At 40.0% G+C, this 8,094-nt stretch overlaps 1 long non-coding RNA gene across 1 annotated transcript; it reads left to right on the plus strand.

Annotated features, from left to right (window-relative positions):
* The first annotated feature begins 4,423 nt into the window (after positions 1–4,423).
* LOC112432678 (uncharacterized) lies at positions 4,424–6,717 on the plus strand. Its single transcript, XR_003023171.2, has 3 exons — positions 4,424–4,657; positions 5,393–5,453; positions 5,939–6,717. It is a non-coding gene; the product is annotated as an uncharacterized LOC112432678 (long non-coding RNA).
* The last annotated feature ends 1,377 nt before the right edge of the window (positions 6,718–8,094 follow it).

Here is an 8,094-nt window from a genome sequence, read left to right on the forward strand (position 1 = left end):
CTGGTCAAGTGCTGTGCAACTGGGATTGCACCTGTCGTCCACAGGAGGGCGCCTAGCTGGGAAGTCCAGTACATTCCATATTAAAGTTGTTGCAAGTGCATTTTTTGTGTAAAAGACAGACACACACACACACACACACACACACACACACACACAGTAAGGTCTGAAGTGCAAAATTTGAATTACATTCCTTTGTATCTCTCCCTCTCTCTCTCTCTCTCTCTCTCTCTGTCTCTCTCTCTCTCTCTCTGTCAACACACACACACACACACACACTCACACACACCAAAGCACACAGACAGAAGCTGGTCACAACTGCTGTGCAACTGGGATTGAACCAGGGGGGCTCCCTCTGCTGGCTCAATGCGGTACAAAGTGTCAGAAGCTGTTAGATATCTGCTTTTGACAATCAATTGCACCTGTCATCCACAGGAGGGCGCCTAGCTGGGAAGTCCAGTACATTCCATATTAAAGTTGTTGCAAGTGCATTTTTTGTGTAAAAGACAGACACACACACACACACACACACACACACACACTGTAAGGTCTGAAGTGCAAAATTTGAATTACATTCCTTTGTATCTCTCCCTCTCTCTCTCTCTCTCTCTCTCTCTCTGTCTCTCTCTCTCTCTCTCTCTCTCTGTCAACACACACACACACACACACACACACACACACACACACACACACACACACACACACTGTAAGGTCTGAAGTGCAAAATTTGAATTACATTCCTTTGTATCTCTCCCTCTCTCTCTCTCTCTCTGTCTCTCTCTCTCTCTCTCTGTCAACACACACACACACACACACACGCACACACACACGCTCAATGGAGTATAAAATAAAGACCGGGGCAGTTCTCTCACTGGAGTCTCTTAGAGTGGAGGCTGCCCTTGCTAGCAAGAAGTTCTGTGTGTTTCTCTTCTCTGAGTCTTTACTGAAGAAGTGTTTTATAACATTTTCCTTAACAACTGACATGTGTTTTTTGTGTAAAAGAGAGAGAGACACACACACACACACACACACACACACACACACACACACACACACACACACACACACACTCACACTCAGCGGCTCAGAGATGAGGGAAAAACAACAGAAATCAGGATAGATTTTAATGTCAGGAGATGCCCTGTGATGCTGGGGCCATTGTGTAAGATTGGAATGTGTACCAGTGGCTGGTGGGTGGTCCTTGAAGGTCCCAGGAGGAGGCGGCGAGGAGGCAGCGGGTGGCTGGGCTTGAGCTGTGGATCAGGGACGTCATTAATTCTGCCTGGTGCTGCGTGTGCCCTGTGCAGCTTGGATGTCTGCCGCTGACGCTCTGTGGTTCCTGTTCTGCTGATCTCCTGGTCCACACACGGCTTCAGGGTGCACTGTACAAGCGGAGAAGAAATGCATCATTGGTTACCAAAATAAAACAGTGTCTTTCTGCCTGTGTCATTCTGTTTGGTTTCTTTGAGCGTTTGTTTCTTAAATACACAGCAAGTGTCACTCTCTCTCTCTCTGTCACACACACACACACACACACACCAAAGCACACACACCAAAGCACACACACACACACACACACACACACACACACACACACACACACTGTGTATCATCACTGATTTCTATAATCCACATAATCCAGATTCGATTTGGTGCAATTTTTACTCAGAAAGTGAGAGATCTTATAATTCTGATCATTTATCAGTACTGACACTAAACTTTATCAGAGATGTGACCATCACAGCACATGCCGTTGTGTCAAAGTAACTGAGAATAAAAAAATAAAAAAATAAAAACATAAAGGAGATTTTCCTGGCATGGATTTTATAGCAGATAACCTTAAAAATATTCTGCAATTATACCTAATTTGAAAAAGTTTACATTTCTTCAGTATTAAACAGCAGAAATTAAGCTTTCTTATCCGACGTCATTTACAAAGGAAAGAAAAGACAGCGGCCGCCAGCGCTGTAAACAACCGTAGACTGATGGGTAATAAGCGAATGAGTAATGCAGAAAACACATGTTTGAGATGGGAAACTTTTCTTGAAGTTTCTCTCACAGTTCACGCACAGCTGTGGGTTTTATCGTGTTGGAAGCAAAACAGCAAAAGTAAGAAGGAATTAAGGATGATATTAGCCCCCACGCCGACTAAGCTAATTCTGATGCGTCGGTCCGCTCTGTTTACGTTTTCGTGTGGAATGCGTTTCCTGCTCTCATTTGCTGGTTGTTGTTGAAATAGTTTTGTGAGCTTTAACCTGAGATTCTGGCGTTTCTGGTAAAACACATTTATATTCATTCAATTCAGGATTTAATGAATCGATATCGCTTCATTCAAGCTACTCACCCGTCTCTATCCACCTCCACGTCCAGCTCGACCACGGACAGAGGTCCCGCCCCGACTATCTCTGATTGGTTTAGACCACGAAGGGGAATGACGTGTGTCTGTTGTTGAACACATGGACGTCTGTCGCTTGGCGAGCGATCGGGTGGTTTAGCGAGTGTCAGCCTCTTAAGTTTAAGACAAGCCCGGCTGCTTTTTAAGCGACGCGGCGCTAGCTACCCAGCTAGCTCAGTACACAGGAACTACTTCCGGTAGTTATACAAAATAAAAGCGTCCCCCATTATAATCCGCTATAATGCCATACTTCCGCTGCGCGCGCCGTTGATATATACCTTGGCTTTACATTAATTGTGAGAAAACAAAACAAACAAATAACTCACCGTTGAGTCGATTGTGAGGTAGTGTAAAGACGAATGAATCGGCTGGGTTATTGCACGCTGTCAACTGGTCTGTAGTGTAGGATTTGTCGATATCTGACAAGTAGGCCAACCACAGGGACACAGCGGCCGCCTCCATTACTCCCGACATACCACTAGAGTGAGCCAGCACACCACAAATGAAGTTTTCTTGTTCTCCATTCATTTCAATGGGAAAAAACTTGCATTAAAATATTCATATTTAAAAAACTATAGAAGTAATAAACACCAAAAGTCATAGCAACTCATTCCAGCTCCAGCCGCACACAATGATATATCATATGTGAACCTTGTCTCAAAACTGTGGGGCGAGTTAAGGTCCAAAATAAACACCAAAAGTCATAGCAATTAGATGGAGTCATTGCTTTGGCAATGACTCCATCTAATGGTTAAATTTCTGAACTGCAGGCTCAGTAAGTAAGTAAGTAAGTAAACTTTATTTATTAAGCGCTTTTCACAGACAGACATTCACAAAGCAGCAGTGATGAGACGCAGGTCTTGCGTCCATGACTGCCCTCGCGAGTTAAAGACAGCTGCAGTGTTTGTGTTTTCTAACTCAGGTGTCTCAGCTGAAGAACTGCGGGGTGATTTTAAGAAATCCCCTGTCAATTGGTTATGAGCAAAAATTGTTTCTATAAAATAAAAATTAAAAAAACACAAAAAAAAACCCCAGTTTCAACCGTAACGTGAAGTACACATTTTATTATTTTTTTCCTTTTAGTGAAAGGAAACAGCCGTCGCCGGTATGCTAGTGCGCACGCTCCACCCCCTCCTACGCCTCTTTCCCCCCCTTCTTTTTGCTTTGTAAATAAACAGAAATGTGACTTTTGCTTCATAAACAGTTTGACAAACAAGTGGTGCCTGCAGGGTGTATATTCATGGTATAACCGGCATAAACACAGCCTCACTTCGTGTGTGATTGTGCAGGAAATACAACTGTGCGCTCAGCTTCGAAAAAGGACCGCATCTATCCATTTATCCTCATCTCACCTCTATGTATGTGCTCTCTTTGAGCGCAGGTGCGGCTCTTTGCTGTGACACATCTCTAATGTAGTCTAGACGCTCCGGCGCCAGGGGTCATCGGGTGACACACACACACACACACAAACAACAAGTAACACAACATGGACCATGAACTCTGCGTGACTCAACTATACCAAGACAGTTCACCTATTACGAGCCTTTAAAGTAAGCTTATTGCTAAATAGTCTTGATATTTAATCAACAGGTAAGGTAACACCTGATTCTGTTCACATGGACGGAGTTTTTTCAGTGCTAAATAGTCTGCACATCCCGGCTCTTATTATTTATTTTGCTGCGTTATTTTGCAAAATTATCTAATCTAAAAATAAACTACATAAATGAGTGCGATGCAATATTTGCTCTTGGTGTTTTCAGTCCTTTATGTCCATCTTATGTGTCCTTTTTTTCTGTTATCAATCAACCAACCGATCATTCGATTAAAGGCCTGTCAACGGGCTTCGTAAAGGTTCTTTTAAGGTCACCAGAAAGCTACATAAAGACTGCACCTGCACCTGCACCAAAGTTCTTTTTTTTTTCTCTCTATCTCCGAACATTGTTGCATTTTAAAACCTTCTTCAGTGAGCTATAAATAGGTCACAAGTGAAACACTAAAGTGGCTAACCTTTCTGTGGAATTAAATAGATTTCTAAAAATGTGCCCATAGTGTCAGTACAGGATTGTGAACATCGCAACGCAAAGTTTTTGATTTCTCTCAAAACATATATTTCTTTTCATGTTGAACAGATAATATCTTTAATTTGAGTCAAAGTGATTTGCACTTGAACACGCCCACCAGAAATAGACCGGGACCCATTTTTATTCTGCATGGCTGCTGGAAACATCATGTCACATCTTTGATTAATTTCATCTGAAAATAAACGTAAGTAAAGCCAAGTGTGTTACAAAAGCTTTTATAATTTGTATTGCCAAAATCGCAGAAAATAACCCCATTTAAGCTGGGTCGACAGCCACCCCTAATTTTTGCATGATTGTAGCTGCTAGCTATAAGCTAGCTAGCTATCCTGCGCAACGTTAGAACTGGTTACCAGAAACCGACCATCACAGTCGGGAATACAAGTTAGTATACTGGTAAAAAACGGCTTTTTGCCTAACTAGCTAGCGTTACCACGATGCATCGGTGGTGGATAAAGCTAGCTAGCATAAGTTCATAGTTCATAACATTCATAGTATAACTCCGTGCTCCGCTTCGTTTGAATTTTTCTGGTGAGCTCGCGGTTTCTAGACACAAGCTTGTGTTTGTGCGCGCACGTTTGTCTCTCTTCATATAAATATCTGTGTGTTATGTGTGTGTACACCGAGGGCAAAAGATAATTATTAATGTGCATGATTTAGAGACAGAAATAACAAGCCAGCATATAAGATCAATGACATAAGACTAATTCCTTCAATTGACTTTCAGGCGCAGCTCGGAAAAATGTGCATTTTCTGAAGAAATTTTAATTTTAACAGCAAAAAATTGACCCTATGCCAAACTTAGTCGCTAATGGCTGGTCTGTAGACTGTTTGGTATGTCATGTTACGTATTTCTTGGTTTTTCTATGTAATGTGTTTTATAGAGAAGTAACATTATTCTTTTTTTTCTGTATGCTTTCAGAACCACAGATCGCTCCATCCATTCCATGGCTGAAGCATACATTTTCATTTAATCTGAACAGGTATCATTTTGCATTTACACTGCACATCCTTTTTAAACATTTCATAATAATCTAGACTCTCCCTCATTATCCTCTCATTCACCTTGCTGATGTGTTGAGGACTTGATAAAAGAATACATGGTATGTCCATATCTGTTCTGTCTCTACATGAGATGCAGTCTCTTGATGTAAATTTGACAACTCTGCTATTAAATGCAGTGATTAATGTAGGACAGCAACGATTAATCAACTCATCAAGTTAATATCTTAGGGTTCTGTATTGTTTTCTTTTTTTTTCTTGGGCTTTGTGGAACATTTATGAAAATGTTCCACCATTGATTTAATTTAATGATTATGCAATTCACAATCTGATTAGTCAAATAATTGTTCTAATAGTCTGTGACCAAACAACTATCAAAATAGTAGTTTATTATGGTCAAAGATTTATCAGGTGTGCCAGACTTCAATTCTTCACTTGTACATTTTGTTCCATATTTTACCTCAAGATATCCCAGAAAGATGAAGCTGAGGAAGAGCTGCAGAGTACCACCATGGCACTCTTCGTCTTCAGGGACAACTCAAGCCTCCTACATCAGCCTCGAGACATCGGGATAATCATTGATGGTGTGGAAGTCCTGAATGAGTTGCCTTCTGTGGCAGCTGGAGTGGCAATGGTCTTTGGACTCTGTTATGCTCTTAATATGGAATATCCACGAGGATTCAGGTTCACCTTTGAGGCTCTTCAAAAGATTATGATGGAGCTTGACTTTAACAAGATGACCTCTAAGATTCGCAAACTTAATTGTGAACTTAACACTGCACAGTAGTGTGTTTGCATGCATGTGTGCATGTGTATGTGCACATGCATGTGCATGTGTGCTTGGTTATTTTGCTTGGTTGGCCTGCAGTGGTATTCTACATTCAAAATTTATAAGAACACCCATTTGAAAGGGAGATTTAAGTTGATTTCATTGATACATGTGTAGATTTTTTTTTTTTTTTTTACATTGTACAGGCACAGTGCACATATAAACATTTTTGAGTACTTGCAAATTGGTTTAAAAATAGTTTTTATAATGGTTTTATGCCAGTTTTAGACAGGTTGCAGGTTTTATACTGGTTTTCAAAAGATTGCAGGTTTTATACTGGTTTTCAAAAGATTGCAGGTTTTATAAAACAAACATTTCTCTAATCATTTCTGCCGTAGCACTAAATCTGTATATTACTAATCCTCTCTATTGATTATAGTTAAAATGGTTTGGAACAATAAATAATTTTGAAATAATTGGTTGGCCAACTGTCTTGTTTTTTATAGGAAATGCAGAGCATTTTTGAACTGAAATGAAATGTAAAAAATATAGTTTGAATATATGTAAATCAATTACCTGGCTTCAACACAAACATATTAGTTCATGTTAATTTGGTTCGATGTGAATACATTAGGTTGGTTAAATTTCAATATATTAGCTTGGTTCAATAATTAAAATATGGTTCTATGTAAAAAAATCAATTTGGATCAATGCAAAATTTAAAGTTTCAGTCAAGTCTAGTAATATTGTTTATATCAACATAAAAGTATCAGGTCATATCAAGTGACTCAATTTGGATTCTATAAAGCCAAATATTTTGGATGTGACAACTGGACATCATTTTTTTTAATTTGAATAGGGTTATTTTTTTTACAGTGTAGTTTATTTCTCACAGTTTTTTAAAAATTCTCTTGCTTTATGGTTCTTAGCGCTGTTACCAGTCTTTGCATTTATCATCATTTTTTCTCTTTTTTCTTTCATGTTACACAAACATGATTACATATTGCATATGAATCAAGGTTGTGCAGAGGTGGTTGCATTTCCCAGACAATCATGCAAAATATATACATTTCTTTTTTTAAAAATGACATGGTGCGACAGGACTGTAGCACAGTAATACAGCAACATCAGAGGCAAATTCCATTCAAGTTTTGCAAGCCTAGCTTTGAACTTTATTTAAATAAACGGCAGTGACTCGTTATGACAAGGATCATTCGTAATCTCACTCAAACCATGCTGAACGGCTCTAACCCAATTAGGAACATAGGGTTGTTGTTTTTTTTGTTTTTTTTAAAAAGAAAAAAACATAACTGAACACAACAGTATGTCAGTGCAGTGACTAATCAGGCAGTACAGTTTCAGGAACCGTTTTAACTGAGGCAGGATGGCATTTTGGTTTTTAAATGGGCATTTAAAACCTGAAATAATCCTAAAGGCTTAGACAAAAAGGTGACATTTGTTTTCGAAATTGAGGTGATGGGCATCTTAGTCGCTGTCACTCCTCTCTCCTCTCTGGAGCAGCCTCTTTCCACTGGAGGGCACGGGAACCTCATGCTTCACTGAGACCTTTGACTTGCTTTTGCTGTCCTTGTCAAGCAGCTCCAAACCGTCATTGATCTTCTTCAACATCTCGTAACGCTCACGCCCACGAACAGGGAGGAGAAAAACCTCCTTGTCGTCCCCCTCAGCACTGGAGGTACATTTGGACTTCTTTGTGGATGTGGTGTCAGGAGGTGGTGCGCTCTTTCGTTTTTTCGCCTCTTTGGTGCCGCTCTCCTTCTTCTGTTTATTGTCCTCCTGTAGCTGTAACAAAGAGGGACGAAATAACAAAAAAGAGAAACATATTTGTCAAG

Source organism: Maylandia zebra, linkage group LG14, assembly GCF_041146795.1.
Source record: "Maylandia zebra isolate NMK-2024a linkage group LG14, Mzebra_GT3a, whole genome shotgun sequence".
Lineage (NCBI taxonomy): Eukaryota > Metazoa > Chordata > Actinopteri > Cichliformes > Cichlidae > Maylandia > Maylandia zebra.